General features: G+C 39.6%; 1 protein-coding gene and 1 pseudogene across 8 annotated transcripts in view; one reads left to right on the top strand and one right to left on the bottom strand.

Annotated features, from left to right (window-relative positions):
- The window catches only part of ANKRD44 (ankyrin repeat domain 44), a 343,966-nt gene that overhangs the window by 14,305 nt on the left and 312,473 nt on the right, over positions 1-17,188 (top strand). The gene's annotated exons all lie outside the window — the stretch shown is intronic.
- On the bottom strand, positions 1,754-11,775 carry LOC101044363 (high mobility group protein B3 pseudogene; annotated as a pseudogene).

Below are 17,188 nucleotides of genomic sequence, written 5' to 3' on the forward strand. Positions count from 1 at the left end.
TTAAGAAACCCCTCCCCCTTTTTTTTTAATTTAAGAGGGAAGGCATTAGGAGTGGGAAGGAGATTGACTATTAGTTTCTTAGGTGAGTGTTGGAAATGCTCGAACTTCAAGCTTAATTGGTCATCACCTGCTGTCCTCTGTTCTTTGAAATAATTGACATTGATCCTTGCTATTCAGCCAGGATACTTAGATCTTGACACTTAGATCTTGGGAGTTCTAGGGTTGGAATAACAGAAGTGGAGATTGTTACTTACACTGCAAAAGAAATGACCAGAGCTGTGTCACTCAGAAAGCAGAAAAGAATCAGGCTGACAAGTAATTTGGCCCCTCACAGGGTTCTAGTGGCTGATATAGGACCTTCAGAGTGAGTGTAGTGACAGGCAGATAACAAATTACTTTACACAGTGGGAAGTCAGGTATTGGGAGCTTCTATGACTAGTGACTAGGTTCCTGTGACATCTCTGGTTTTAAGCACCCCACTGCCTGTCCTGGTAAGTTGCACTCAAGCAGGACATTTCTTCATTGCTGCTTTACATTTTCCTTTTCTTTTTCTTCTTCTTTTTTTTTTTTGAAACAGGATCTCACTATGCCACCTAGGCTGGAGTGCAGTGGCGCCATCATAGCTTGATCTCCTGGGCTCAGGTGATCCTCCCACTTCAGCCTTGTGAGTAGCTGTGACTACAGGCATGTGCCTCCATGCCACCCAGCTTATTTTTTGTTGGGACAGGGTTTCACCATGTTGACCAGTCTGGTCTTGAACTCCTGGACTCAAGGGATCTGCCCACTTCAGCCTCCGAAAGTGCTGGGATTATAGGAATGAGCGATCCACTGTGCCTGGCCGTGTTTTACCTTTTCAACCAGCTCTTCCAGAGGCTGAATAGTATTTTTCTTTCTTTCTTTTTTAAAAAATGTAATACTGTTTATTTAACTTCAAAAACATTTCAGCATTCTAATACAAAAAAAAAAAAAACAGAACATTGCAAATTGTGTTTAAGTACAGAAGATTCTTGAACTTTCGTTGATGCAGTGGCTCTTCATTTTGCTGACAATGAAGAGTAATACAGTTTCTTTAAAAACAGTTTAAAAACTACCACACTTTAAACAAAAAAACAAAAAAATCCCTTGCCAGCTGACCCCCTTTGTCCACAGCTAAGATGGTAGCAGAATGCTATGTGACTATATACAGAAACAAGACAACCTGAAGCTAAATGGATGCCCACTGCAGAGTCAACAGGTCCAGCCTCACAGTGCACACCCTGAGCTACAGCCCCTCTAAAAGGTATCTTTCCCGCAGCCTCAAGGCCAAGCAAGGAGCATCAAGGGTTTGTCTTGGTTGTTTTGTTCTTTTTACAAACTATAGATATATACAGTTGATAACTCAGGATTTCTAGCCAATAACTGTATAGTTAACACCACCTTACACATTAAAAAAATGCAGAAACATCTTTAAATACCTTGTCACACCAACAGCAAAGTGCACGGAGTGAGGAGAACAGGAGAGTGCCTTTTCATTTTTAAAATGTTTGGAAATATGTACAACTTTGATACAGGTTCAGGGTGCTCAAGACACCCATGGCCACTTCATGTAAACCACTGACAATCTCTAGAGCACTTTGAGAGACTACAATATGATCATGATCAAATTTTGTAGTTAAACCTAATAAGGGAAACAGACACTTCTCAAATAAGAGATATGCCCATTACTGTGCTCCCCTACTCTAAGTATTCACCAGGAGACAGATAAACAGTATTTTTATTCGTCCTCCTCCTCCTCTTCATCTTCCTCTTCCACCTTTTTCTGGGCAACTTTAGCGGGACCCTTTGTACCATCAAACTTTCCTTTCGACTTATAGTCAGCAACATCCTCCTCGCGCTTCTCCTTCAGCTCTGCCGCCTTAGTGATGGAAGGCTGCTTTTCGCTGTCATTTAGGTTCTTCCACATCTCACCCAGCTTTTTGCCACGTCTGCAGTAGAGATGCCAGGGTTTGTGGATTTTATCTTGGGGTGGAATTCTGAACAGAACAGGAAGAAGCCAGGCAGTGGCCTTATGGGGGCATTAGGAACCTTCTTCTTGCCCCTCTTAGCTGGTCCATAATCCTTCATTTCCTGATCATAGCCACTTTATCCACCTTTGCCATTTCATCAAATTTAAATTTCTCTTTCCCAGACATTGTCTTCAACCTCTCAGAGCATTTCTTGGAAAATTCTGCAAAATTGACAGGGGCCTCTGGGTTTTTCTTCTTATGTTCTTCTCTGCACATCCACACAAAGAAGGCATAAGCAGACATCTTGCCCTTTGGTTCCTTGGGGTCACCTTTAGCTATCCTGACTGTATTGTTCGCTAGTCTCTAGTATTTTTCTTAACTCCATTTCTGCTATGAATTGGCTGTGAGACCATGGCCAGTCATTTAACCTCCTTGAGCCTCAGTTTTCTTTAATAAATGAGGACATTGGTTTAGAGTTTATTCTTGCAGCTGCTCCAGTCCTCTGTAGTTTTAAGCCAGGAGTTGCAGACTACTGTCCACAGGACACATCTGGCTTGCTGCCTGCTTTAAAGTGGCCTGTGAGCCAAGAATAGTTTTTGTATTATTAAGTGATTGAAAAGGATCAAAAGTAATACTTTGCAACACATAAAAATTAAACGAAATTCAGATTTCTTTGTCCATAAATAAAGTTGTATTATTTGTTTATGTCATGTCTATGGGCACTACAACAGCAGAGCTGAGTAGTTGTGGCAAAGACCACAGGGTCAGCAAAGCTGAAAATATTTACTATCTGGCCTTTTACGGAAAAAAATTGCCAACCTCTTGCTCTAACGCAAGGGTAGACTTGGGGCCATCCTCTTCAGAAATTGAATGCTACACTCTTACAGTCCTAGTATTACCTAAGTTGCACTTTGATCTAGATGTAATTAGATTGAGATGGGAATTCTTGCTTTTATTATTTTTCCAGGAGAAAGTAGAAGCTTAGTTAGTTTTTTTTGGTATGCCTTCAATTAAAAAAAATTCTCCTTAAAACAATAGTTTGTTTGTATTCAACTTTTTCCCCCCCTCTCTCTAGGAATTACTATGGAGAAGGAAGCCATATGTTTGTATTTTGAATCACTTGCTTTTTCTATAGGATTTTAAAACTCCAGATGTGGACTCAGAAACAGTTAATATGTACTTTTGATGTACTCAGAGAGCCAGGATGGGGGAAGAGAGATCTTTGCCTCTTACACTTGAGAGCAAAACAGAAATCTTAATATTTTTCTATTCCTCATGTAGAGACTTTGGATAAATATGGGGACGGAAATGGACTTAATTTGATAGAAAGCCAATTTTAAGCAAACACAGTTTAAAGATTAAGTATCATAAATGGAAATTACACAATTAAAAATGAATTTTAAAACTGTCTACTTATCTAATATTTCTTATTCTAGAAGTTTCTCTCTGAAGCTACGTCTGGTGATTTCTGTGTGGGTTATAAGTTTGTATGTGTGTCGGGGGAGCAGAGAGAGAGAGAGAGAGAATGAAAATGAGTATGTGTGTGTGTGGTTTCCAGTGTTCATTTCATTAGAATTATAAAGAACATCTGACTCTTGATCTTGTACTTCCAGAGTCATTTGAGTTATTAGGAAACTCCTCCCAGGCCTGGAGATCCATTTGATCTTGGATGAAGATGGGCACCTTGAACTGGTTAGGGAGGCCACAAAGGAGGTCAGTCAACACATGTTACCTTCATATAAAGGTTCACTTTTCTCAGAAGTGAAGCTAACTTTTATATGAAAGATGACACATCTTTCATATAAAGATGACACATTGACTGACCTCCTTTTCTCTGTCCTTCAGAGAGAAATAATTAAGACTGAAGAAACTTGTTTAAAAGATTTGTAAAGAAGTTAATGTAGCGTGCAACTTTAGAAAACAAAAACATGGACAGTGACTCAGTACTTAAGCTCTCTGGGACCTCCACCTTTTTCTGAACAGTGTTATAAATTGTCTGGGGAAGACAGGAGATGCACTCTAGAATCCCCATTCTTCACAGGGAGAAACTGAGGCCAGTGGCTGTGACTTAGCTTGTTGATTGTTAGTGAGGTGGAGCTCTTGCTTTTTCTGGCTCAGTCTGAGGTGCATTTCATTTGCCTATCCTGTTCTTAAACAGCACTTATAAAATCACGTGTCATTTCTACAGTTATATTTAGGATACAGCCTAAAATGCTGTATAAACACCCTGTGATAGAATGCTGAAGGCTGCCGCCTGGGTAATTATCATGTGGTTCTAGTATCATATCATCTGCATTATCCAGATTAGAATGTGTCACCCACTTCTAAACTGGTCTAGAAGAAGGAGCCCATTGTTTGTAAGGCCATAAGGATATTGCCTTGTTCTCCTGTGGGTAAAGATCTTTGTGATACACAGAAGATCGTGGAACTTCATTCTTGTTTGAAAACACTTGTGACTGGTAATAATCCTGAAATACTAAGGCTTTCCCATGCCTTCTCCTCTGAAATTCTTCCCTAATCTGCTTTGTTTTGTTTTTAGAATTTTGTGAGAAGTATTTAAAATTGGCCATCTGAAGAGAACATTTGTCAGAGGACTGCCTAATCTTTAGATGTGTCTAAATGCAGATGTGTTTAATGAACCCTTTCATTTTCCTTCTGAGGTGGAGTGGGGCAAGTTTCTTCACTGAGCCTCTCACTTCTGGTTTCAGTCCATTTTTAGCCCCTTGATTAGTGCGTGACTTGGGAAGGTTGGAGCTAAGCCACTGAATTGCTTTTTACTTCTGGGGGAAAATGTTTGTACCCCAACTTTTTAGTATCTGGGGCTCCAGTTAACTCAGTAGTAGTAGATTAACAATGACTATTGAATGAGTGAATTATCTAGTACGTCTCTGCTGCTATGTTTTTTCTATCACCATCCTTTCCTTCTTCTATCTACTGTATCTTCCTTCTTTTCATCCTCCTGGGATCTTTACCATGAACAGAGGAAGGACAGGAAATGATTAATTTTTGGTTATATAAATAACCTTAGTAAAAGGATTGGTGATAGAAAATATTGCCAGTTTTTGTTTGGTGGATTTTTTTCCCTTGGTGTCTTGTTAAATATGCATAGTCAAGAATGTGTGGCTGATGGCTTCGTGTGTCATGACAGGAACAGATCTGGGACAACTTCTCTGGTCAAGGAAACAGTACAGGAAGAAATGTTTTGCTTATCATATTTTATACTCTGGAGATTTTGGACAGGCTTTAACTGGGACAGCTCTTTAAAGACTTGCACAGGAAATCACTGTGATCGTGGACTCTTGGTTTAAAGCATCTTGCTAAGTAGGGCCCAAAGGGAGCAGAGTGTGATTTCTGTCACTGATCCTGGGTGGACCAAGAGGATGGCCATGCTGGGCCATCTTCTGACACTTACAAGTAGCTCATGGGAACATTTTTCACTCCCAACTCCTACCACCAAAAGATTTTTATAAGCCGTGTATTCCCTTGTGCATTTTGGGGGGTTGACATCTAAAGTTTTTCATCATAAAGTTGGAAAGATACAAGGATGTAATTCCTGGCATACTGTAAATGTTGACTTTTAAAATGAAAAGATTATATCACTGTTTAAAATGTGTTGAATGGAATTTAAACACTATTGTGATTTGAGTGTCCCACCTTCACTTAAAAAATACATGAGCAGCATTATTTGATAGTTGGAAAATTTACATTGTTCCTTTTCCTCCTTGAGCGTATATTTCTATTTCACGTTCTCATGCAGAATTTGGCCAGGTGTGGTGGCTCACGCTGTAAATTGGAGCACTTTTATCCAAATATTATGCATCTTATTTTTTTTTTGCAGGCATAGGGTCTCACTATGTTACCTGGCCTGGAGTGCAGTGGTGTGATTATAGCTCACAGCAGCCTGTAACTCCTGGGCTCAAGTAATCCTCTCACCTTAGCCTCCTAAGTAGCCAGGATTGCAGGCACACACCAGCATGCCTGGCAAATCTTTGTATTTTTTGTACAGACAGGGCCTCCTTATGTTGCCCAGGCTAGTCTCAAATTCCTGGCTTAAATGGATCCTCCCTTCTTGGCCTCCCAAAGTGTTGTGATTATAGGTGTGGGCCACTGTACCTGGCCCAAATGTACTACATTAAAAACTGATTATCTTACAATACTTTGTAATACAAATGTGATCCTAAGATGCTAAGAGTTAAATTTCTGGATTGGGTTTACAATGATTATTAACAATGTATCAAAACAAGTATAAAATTTGATAAATTATTAATACGTGCAGAGTAAAGCATGCTTATTTGAAATGCATTTCTGGATCTGTTGATAAGTCTTGCTTGCTTTTTAAAATCAGTCCATGTATTTGTGGAGAACATGGGTTATTGCTGGGATAATACAGAGGGAGTTAAAGTTCTGACCTCAAATCTCCTGATTTTGAATTGGTCCTTTCTTTGGCACCAGGAAACTCCAGCGAATCAGCAAGAAAAAAATAATCCCATCAAAAAGTGAATAGGCATTTCTCAAAAGAAGATGTACAAATAGCCCATAAACATATGAAAAAATAATCAACATTGCTAATCATCAGGGAAATGCAAATTAAAACCACAGTAAGGTACCACCTTATTCCTCCAAGAATGGCCATAATTAAAAAGTCGAAACACAATAGATGTTGGTGTGGATGTGGTGAAAAGGGAACGCTTTTACACTGTTGGTGGGAATGTGAATTAGTACAACCTGGGATTATAGGCCTGAGCCCAGTGCCCAGCCTATTTGTTTTATTTTTTCTTTTTGAAAAATTGACTGTATTGGGAGGCCTAGGTGGGTGGATCACTTGAGGTCAGGAGTTCAAGACCAGCCTGGCCAACATGGTGAAAACCCATCTCTCCTAAAAACACAAAACTTAGCCAGGCATGGTGGCTGGTGCCTGTAATCCCAGCTACTCAGGAGGTTGATGCAGGAGAATCACTTAAACCCAGGAGGCGGAGATTGCAGTGAGCTGAGATCACGCCACTGCATTCTAGCCTGGGCAATAGAGTGAAAAAAAAATAGGAAAAAAAGAAAAATTGACTATATTATGGGTAGTTGACATAAAATGGCATGTACCCATTTTAATGACCTGTAGATGTATTTTGACAAAAGTTACCTGTGTAATCACCCCATAATCAAGACATAGAATGATTCTATCACCCCTAAGAGTTCTCTTCTGCTTCTTTGTATTCCCTACTTTATGTTCTAGGCAAATGCTGTTCTGCTGTCTGTTACTACAGATGACTTTCACACAAATAGCATTATACAGCTTGTCTTCTTTATTTTCTGGCTTCTTTTGCTCAGCATAAGGATTTTGAGATTTGTTCATGTTTTGTGTATAAGGAGATAAAGTCTTTCTTACTGCTAAGTAGCATTCCGGTGTCTGGCTATTCCATGATTGTTCATCCACTCATCTGTTGATGGAAATTTGGGTTGTACCCACATTTAGCTATTATGAATAAAGTGGTATGAATAATTATGTGTGGGTCTTTTCTTTAAATGTAAGTTTTCATTTCTCTTGTATAATACCTGGGTAAGTGCATGTTTAGAAGAAACTGCCAAACTGTTTTCCAAGGCGGTCGTACCATTTCACATTCCCCTGACAATATGTAAGGGTTAGTTTCTCCACATCCTTGTCAACACTTGGAATTGTTAGTCTTTTAAATTTTAGCCATACTAGTATTTATGTAGTAGTGTTATGGGGTTGTTTTTTGTATTTTTTCTTTACTAATACATAATATTTTACATATTTATGGGGTCCATGTGAGTGAAACATACATAGAATGTGTAACGACCAAACCGCAGTATTGGGGGTATTTATCACTTCGAGTATTTATCATTTCCATACATTGGTATCACTTAGCACCTCTCTTTTAGTTACTTTGAAATATATAAAATATTATTGCTAAGTACAGTTACCCTAGTCAATAAAACATTACAACTTATTTCTTCTATCTAAACTATATGTTAGTACCCATTAACCAACCTCTCTTCATATCCTCTTCCCACCTACTTACCCTTCTCAAATCTCTGATATCTATTATTCTATCCTCCAGGTTTATGAGATGAAGATTTTTAGTTCTTATGTTTGAATAAGAACATGTGGTATTTGTCTTTCAGTGCCTGGCTTATTTTACTTAACATTGTGACCTCCGGTTTTATTCATGTTGCTACAAATGACATGATTTCATTCTTTTTTATGGCTGAATAGTATTCCATGATATGTGTGTATACATACAAATGTGTGTGTTTGTGTATAAGTATATTTATATCACATTTTCTTTATTCATCTGTTGATGGACACTCAGATTTCATAACTTTGCTCTTGTGAATAGTGCTGTGATAAACTTGGACGTACAGCTATCCCTTTTATATAGTGATTTCTTTTCCTTTGGACTGATACTGAATAGTGGAATTGCTAAGTCATATAGAAGTTTTATTTATTTTTATTTATTTATTTAGAGATGGAATCTCACTTTGTCATCCAGGCTGAAGTGTAGTGGCATGATCTTAGCTCACTGCAACCTCCACCTCCTAGGTTCAAGTGATTCTCCTGCCTCAGCCTCCTGAGTAGCTGGGATTACAGGTGCACACCACCACACCTGGCTAATTTTTGTATTTTTAGTAGAGATGGAGTTTCATCATGTTGGTCAGGCTGGTGTCGAACTCCTGACTTTGTGATCCACCCACCTCGGCCTCCCAAAATGCTGGGTTTACAGGAATGAGACATTGTACCCGGCCCCAAATTATTTGTATATATTTTTTGAGAGATTTCCATACTGTTCTCCATAGTGGTTGTATTAATTTACATTCCCATCAACAGTGTATAAGAGTTTTCTTTTTTCTGCATTTTTACCAGCATTTGTGAAACTTCATTTTCCGCCCATGAAGTCTTCCTCTCAGATATACTGAAGTTTCTATGTGCTTCTCCTTATATTCCACTCTGTGCAATTGATTGAATAATAACTGAATGTAAGTAACAGTGTTTCTGATTAGATTTGAACATTTGTTTAGAATCTCATGGTATTTGAAAGCTAATTTCTTATATCTAAAGACCCAGATCTTGCTTTTATAACTTATTTTTGAGCAAACTCCAAATTTTTGGTCTTGAGGGAGTATATCAGATGTCTACTTTTTTTTTTCTTTTTTTAAACTGCGACTGAGTTTCATTCTGTCACCCAGGGTGGAGTGCAATGATGTGATCTCAGCTAACTGCAACCTCTGCCTCCCAGGTTCGAGTGATTCTCTGGCCTAAGTCTCCCAAGTAGCTGGGACTACAGGCATGCACCACCACACCCAGCTAATTTTTGTATTTTTAGGAGAGGTGGGGTTTCATCATGTTGGCCAGGCTGGTCTTGAACTCCTGATCTCAAGTGATCTATCCTCCTTGGCCTCCCAAAGTGCTAGGATTATAGGCGTGAGCTACCATGCCCAGCAGATGTCTACTTTGGTTTGTTAATTCCTGAATTAGCTAAGAAGTCCTCTGATATCCTACATAGAAAATAGGTGTTATATCTCATCAGTTACTTTACAAAAAGCAGGGTAAAAGATCTAGATATAAAATTCACAAGATGTGTGGTTGTCTGTGTGTTGAATGGATTTGTCTGGCGTTTCTGTGCAGTGTTCAACAGCATTAAAAACGGTTCTTCGGAGAGAACACTGATGTCTGATGACTAGTGTTGCTGGTTCCTCTCTTGCTCATCTCTAGACCAAACAGAAACACATGTCTTTCTGCCAAGTATTCTGTGACGTCACAAGGCAGCTCCTCCAGTGCAACAGTTTCTTCTTGCACTTTTCTCTTCTGGCTGCAGGAGAGTTAATCTCTTCTTTCATACTTTTACTTTTTTTTTTTCAGTTGGAGACTGTAATATTATTTAGAGCATTTAGAAGGTATATATTTTTAAAAAACAGACTTTAATTTTTAGAACAATTTTATATTCACAGCAAAATTGAGCAGAAAGTACAGAGTTCCATATACCCCCTGTCTCCACAGCCAGCTCTCCCACTGTCAACATCCCTACTAGAGTGGTAGATTTGTTACCATCGATGAACCTGCATTGACACATCATCACCCAAAGTTCATGGTTGACAGGGTTCACTCCTGGTGGTATACATTCTGCGGGTTTTGACAAGAGTATAATGACATGTATCCACCATTATAGGGTGATACAGAGTGGTTTCACTGCCCTGAACATCTTCCATGCTCTGCATACTCATCCCTTCTTACCCCCAACCCCTGGCAACCACTGATCCTTTTTCTGTCTCCATAGTTTTGTCTTTTCCAGAATGTTATACAGTTGGATAAATTCTTTTAAAAAGGGATATAGCAGGATAAAGGAATTTTGAAACTGTAAAGAATCTTAGAGGTTTTTCACTCTGTGGCCTTTTTCGTGCTTACCAAAGTTACATATTTTTCAACAGTTTGAATAGAAACCAATTTGTTCAGTTTCATAAGCAAAAAAGAATGTTGCATTAAAAAATCAAGTTAATATTCCTGGGAGAAGTAAGAGAAACATTTACAAGGTTAAGGTATTTGGGAGGCTCAGATGAGATGATCACTGGAGACAAGGAGTTCAGGACCAGCCTGGACAACATAGTGGGACTCCCATCTCTACAAAAGATTTAAAAAAAAAGTAGCCAGGCATTGTGGCGTCCTTGTCGTCCTAGCTACTGGGGAGGCTGAGGCAGGAGGATCAATTGAGCCCAGGAGGTTGAGGCTGAACTGAGCTATGATCTTGCTACTGCACTCCAGCCTGGGTGACAGAGCAAGGCCCTGTCTCTTAAATTAAAAAAAAAAAAAGTAGAAGTAGGAGGTAAAAAGAAATTCTTTCTGTCCTTAGGTACTCCTTAAAGAATTTTAAAGCCATTTTTGGTTGCTATTTTGATACCATTTAGGGAAATCTTTGAATTAAATAAAGTCAAATTGCTTTCAAATTGAGATTGCTAATTTAAATAGAAATATGCTCAATTTTATTGCAGACAGGGACTGGAATCTGTTGAAGCAAAAGATGTTTGGAAAGGGTAACATGCCTTATAGTATCGTGGAGGACCCATATAGAGCAGCAGTGGCTAGCTACACTGGCCCACCAGCTGCGGAAGTGTTTCAGATGGAAACACTTCCTGCATTGTGTCAAATTGGCCAGCTTGTCTCTTTCCTTTATAAATTGGGTGGTACTATTGTCAGACTCACCCAGAGTTAGCTTTGGGGCTCAGGCGGTTTGTGTGAGAGAGGGAATGGTTGAATTATTACCGCTGGCACTTAGCAATCAAACTGGAAGGCTTGGTTTTGTCCGAGGGTTCCCAGAGGTGACCATATGGTGAAATCTGTTCTTTTTCTCAGAATCTGACCCTAAATCATTTTTTTGATCTCTTTAAGCTCTGTACAGGTTCTTTGTCAACTGTAAGGGGGTTTTATGTTTTCCTTCCTTTTTGTTTTTCTGCAGTCTGACTAAGGAAGGTTTATTTTGCAGGAATTTGTGACTGGGGTATGCCTGAGACTAGCAAACAGTGCAAGTCTTTAAGGCTGTGACACTTGGCTGTTAATAGCTTAAGAGGCTCTTGGTTGTAGAAGTAAGTCATAAAGCCACAAAAGGATTTAGCTTCTTGAGAAAGTAGAAATCTACTTAGCATGTTTATGAGAAAATGGAGTTACTACCCCATTAGAGCCAAGCATTAAGGCTTCAGGATCAACTAGAATATTTCCCAGTTTGGCAAGTTGCTTTTTAACCCATGGCTTCCCACACCTGGAACCTGTTTCCTCCAGTTGCTCCATCGCAGGCAGGCTACTGTGTATGGTCAGAACCCAGAAGAAAAGCATTTGGGAGCTGGGTATCACAGGTAGCGTTTTATGGCATCAGACATATTTCAGTGACTAACTCTTGGCTGCCCTATCCCCAGCCACTTTCCTGCAGTGGGTTGGGGTGGGGGAGGTTGTGGAGCTCACTGATGGACATTTTGCAGTTTGGCTCACTGGCTCCACAGTCCTTATGTAACCTAAACTCCCTGACTTTTCATCACTTCCTACAGAATGTGATGTGGGTGGGCTGAGGGTTTGAAGTAGAGACTAGCGGGTGATACTTAAACTTCCTCAGAGGGAACATCTCTTAGGGAGCCTTCGAGGTACATGTTGCTCAGAGTGTCACAAAATTGGGCTATCACTATTTCTGTCATCTGAGAGAGGGCTGTCACTGTTTCTGTTATCTTAACAAGCAGAAGATATATTTCAGTTTAAATAGTGAAGGTCTTTATAGCTTAACATTGAATAATGTAAAAAAAATTAACTTTTTCTTTTTGAGACAGTCTCGCTCTGTCACCTAGGCTGTAGTGCAGTGGTGCAATATCGGCTCACTGCAACCTCTGCCTCCCAGGTTCAAGCAATTCTTGGGCCCAGCCTCCCCAGTAGCTGGGATTACAGGCACGTACCACATCTGGCTAATTTTTGTATTTTTGGTAGAGACGGGATTTCACTGTTGACCTGGCTGGTCTCAAACTCCTGGCTTCAAGCAATCAGCCCGCCTCAGCCTACCAAAGTATTGGGATTATAGGTGTGAGCCACTGCACCTGGCTCTAATAATGTAAAAATTTTAATGAGTCGTATTTCTAGAATTTTGTTTAAACACGCAAATTTGTGTGTGTGTGTGTGTGTGTGTGTGTGTGTGTGTTTGACCATCTATTGCTGTGAGTTCTTGTTTGACCATGTGGTAGTATGTGCTATGGGTTTGGAGAAATGAATGGGAAAAGTGTGTGTCACATGTATGTAGTTTTTTTCCTTCTAAGGATTGGGAAAAGGCCTCCATTGTATGATTTTCATGGTGAGGCAACTTGGACCTGGTCATAGAACATGAATGTCCTGAGGGATGATAGGGATTGTAGGGAAAACCCAGAGAAATTCTGTTAGCCTGCCAGAGGCTGGAGTGACCCTCATTTCTTTATCTCCTTATGCAGTTTTCAGTGTTCTTTGCAAATGGATTTCACTAAAGTGATTTATGTCTGTTAATGTCACTAGGTATAGATGTCTGTCCATCTTACCCATAACATGGAGAAGATGCAATATGCCTCATAAATATTTCCAGGAACAATATTGATTTTGTTTTAGTAAATTAGGGGTCAGCACCCTGTCCACAGATAGATCCTGCAAAAGGGGAGAAGACAGAGTAGTTAACAGTGTTCATTCTTCTACACAATCTCTCTATATCTGGTACCTGGTGACTAGTTAAGGAACCCAATACTGATATCACTGAGCTATTCTTTAAAATAGTGCAGTGTTGGAAAGCCCTCTGTACCAAAATTCAAAGCCCTCCTTTATCAGACATTGCCTTAGCTTACTCAAGACTAACATAAAATAGTTCCCAAGCTTTACTTCCCCCACACTACTGCTCCTTTAATGCTGCAAACATGATTGTAAGAGGGAAAATGTAATTTTAAAAATTCACTTTGGTAACAGGGATCCCAATGATTCATTAGCACATTAAACTTTTGTAAAAAAAAAAAAAACTATCACCTTAAATTATTAACGTGTATATTTGTTTAATCATTATTGTCATCCAGGTACTTAGTTTGTCATGCTTTTGACAGTTCTGTTTCTATTAAGGATGTGATTATTTTTATAAAGAAACATTAAATACTTATAATTAAAGAGACATATTATGCCAGCATTTGTTTCACTACTTTTTACTTGAATTGCTTTTATAGAAACTTATGGAATTGCTTTATATAGAAATTGCTTTCTATGGAGATTCATACTGAGATTTCAGTAGAGCAGGTATTAAAAGATGTTTCCAGGGGCTCTGCCCAGAGACTGGCATGAAGGTTTATAGGACTCAATAAATATTTATTGGTTCAAAATGAATTGCATTACGTTTTGTTTGTCTCTAGGGGTTTTTATCATAATGGGCTTTAAAAAATATAATAGATCTCACTATAATAAAATATAACCAGTACAGTATGGTGTCACTTGTCTTGTGCTGGACAAGGGTAACCAACCTCAGAGATATAACTTCTCTCTCCAGCCTCCATGTCCTGGTGGGAGAAAGTAACCTATCCTGTGGGTCCAGGAGAATCTAAGTGAGGCTTAGAAGCTTATACAAATATACACATCTATAAAAGCATTCCTATGATGTTTTCTTCTCTTAAAAAATCTTCCAGGGACTCTTCTAAAGGAATTATAAAATACAAATTTCTGAACAGATAGAGAATACCACTAGTTCACTGGCCAAGTAATAATCCAGAAGCTGCTATATTTTTATTTCATAACAGTGTACTCTTTGTCTACTAAGGTAGAGAGTATACCTCCCAGGTTCAAATGATCCTTCTGCCTCAGCCTCCTGAGTAGCTGGGATTACAGGCTCATGCCATCATGCCGGCTAATTTTTGTGTTTTCAATAGAAATGGGGTTTTGACCTGTTGGCCAGGCTAGTCCCAAACTCCTGGCCTCACGTGATTTTGCCTCAGCCTCCCAAAGTGCTGGGATTACAAGTGTGAGCCACCACAGCCAGCCTAAAGGGCTTAAGATTTTAATATAAAGAACACTCTAGTAATTAAAGACCTGTCTCAAAAAAGTAAAATTCCCAATTTCATGGATCTTCTCTGTTTCACCTCTCAACATCCCAGAGTGGCCCTCAGATCTGCTGTGGACTTCCAGGTCCTCATCGTACCACATCAAAACCAGTCCAACAGCCCCAGCTGGAGCTCTCTAAACTGAACTACCTTATATCCAAATGCCAGGCTCATCCTCAAACACTTAAACACATACTGCCTCTCACACCAACCAGTTACTATAAACTTCTCAGTCTAGCATTCAAGACACATATACACCACCAAGCCTTTTAATCTTTTTTCTCTAAAGCCTCCAAGTAAAACAAAACAAAGCAAAAACTTAATGGCAAAACACAGTAGACATTGTAGTTACCATATTTATACCAGAATCATCTTACATGGCTTTAGACAGAATGCTGATTTCACATTAAAACCTACCAATCAGCCTTACAATATAAAAAGTTCACTGTGGATTTAAACAAGATTTTAACTTATCTTCCACTGCTGGGAAGAAAATGAGGGAAAGTTATAAGCAAGAAAACAGCAGTTTAAAATTTCTGGGAGGATTTTAGGATAATTTATAGATTTTTAATTCCAAGGGAAAAATTTGTCTGTATTCCTTTAATAGAGGAAATACCAATAAACTACACCCTATTACATTATCTGCCAAAATACAGTTAGCAAGTTAGCAACATCATTTCCTCATTTTCCAAACACATCTGCTGATAGATTCATCAAAAGAGGTACTTTACTCCAATTTTGGAAATTACCAGGCCCAAAAAAGAAGTGTGATGTAAGTTACTCAGGGACTTGTGCCTTATACAAGGACTGACAATGTTCTTTCAGTTTTACTTCAGCTAAGTTGGTCCCATTTTGCCAAGAAGAAAATAGATAGGGAGTTGGACGACTAACTACCAAAAAGGTCTGGTATGTTGTCTCTGCCAGATTGAGGGGTTTGGGAAACTACAGCCTGTTTGTTGGTGGTGGGGGGGTGGGAGATGGAGGATTTGGAGGTGGGGGCAGGGTACCTTAGTGGAATTTACAATATTGAAATATCTATATTTTTTTCTAGAGAAAATAAAGCATCAGGCCTCCTATCAACAGGCATGTAACATGTTTATTTGGTAAAAGTTCATCTCCCAGAGTCCCTTCAAAGATGAACAGACATTTATATTTAGTGACATTAATAGACAGAACTCACTTAAGTGAAATCCATTTGTAAAAAACATTGAAGGACTGCACAAGGAGAGTGAACAAATGAAGATCACTCAGGACTCTGGCAGGTTAACAGAGCAAGACCCTATCTCAAAAAAAAAAAAAAAAAAAAGTAGAGCTTAAGAGTTTACTATAAAGAACATTTTAGTAAAAGACTGTTTTTTTCTTTCTTTCTTTTTTTTTTTTTTTTTGAGACGGAGTTTCGCTCTTGTTACCCAGGCTGGAGTGCAATGGCGGGATCTCGGCTCACCGCAACCTCCGCCTCCTGGGTTCAGGCAATTCTCCTGCCTCAGCCTCCTGAGTAGCTGGGATTACAGGCACGCGCCACCACGCCCAGCTAATTTTTTGTATTTTTAGTAGAGACGGGGTTTCACCATGTTGACCAGGATGGTCTCGATCTCTCGACCTCGTGATCCACCCGCCTCGGCCTCCCAAAGTGCTGGGATTACAGGCTTGAGCCACTGCGCCCGGCCAAAGACTGTTTTTTTCTTAAAAAAATTATTTTATTTTATTTTTGGGGGCACCACTGGTCAGGCCCCAGAAAGACTGTTGTTTAAGTAAAGACAAGCAGAATCTTAGCTGGAGAGGTTTAGTAGACAGTAGTGCCTTGGAGTACTGGGAGGAAAAGACTAAATATGTTGGGAATTGAGCGGTAACATGTGGCTTTAATTGGTGAAAGGGGTCTGTTTATCAGTAATTGACCACTGTGGGTAGCTGGGTTTATCAAGGGATAATGATATCCCTTGGTGGCTTTTACTTTTTCAGCAATCAATTCAGTAGTACAATTCCTAGTCCACCCAAATCTCATCGGCAAGGCTTATCAAGACCATGGCTATTGCACAGAGGTTGCTCAGGCATCCCACACTTGGCTCCTCCATCTCCACATAATTCGTCCTGACAGATCTTAGACCGTGGAGTCAGCTCGGGATCTCTGTGTTTCTCTGTTAAGTTTGTGGTTCTGGCACAGGTAACTGAAAACAGATGTTTTCAGCAGAGAGTTTGTGCTCCTTTTCTTGTTGAGCTTTTGGTAATTTGGAAAGGGAAGGGGAGCTGCCTTTTGCAAACCCTTTGTGCTTTTGTTATGAGCACAGTTTACCGATCTCAGCGATGCTTGCCCACGCTCTATCCAGATGCTTTCTTTGTTGTTTTGGTAGGTGTTGCTGACTTGGGTGGAGAGGAGTCATAGCCCCCTTTTTCTTTATGCTAATTTCATTCTGTTGCCTATTTCCTGTCTGTAGACTGCACATGGCCCTGGGGGACTTAAGGTGATTTTCCAACTTTGCAATCAGCTCTTAGGATTCTTCTGTTAAACACTCATTAGGTGCATGTGACAGCACTAGGGACAGAGTGAATTGGCAGCCCTGTCACACGCCTGGGCTCAAAGAGAGAGCAGTGATTGGACAGAAAGAGATAAGGTGGTTTAAAGGCAGAAGTGT

Source organism: Saimiri boliviensis, chromosome 5 (genome assembly GCF_048565385.1).
Source record: "Saimiri boliviensis isolate mSaiBol1 chromosome 5, mSaiBol1.pri, whole genome shotgun sequence".
In the NCBI taxonomy this organism is placed as follows: domain Eukaryota; kingdom Metazoa; phylum Chordata; class Mammalia; order Primates; family Cebidae; genus Saimiri; species Saimiri boliviensis.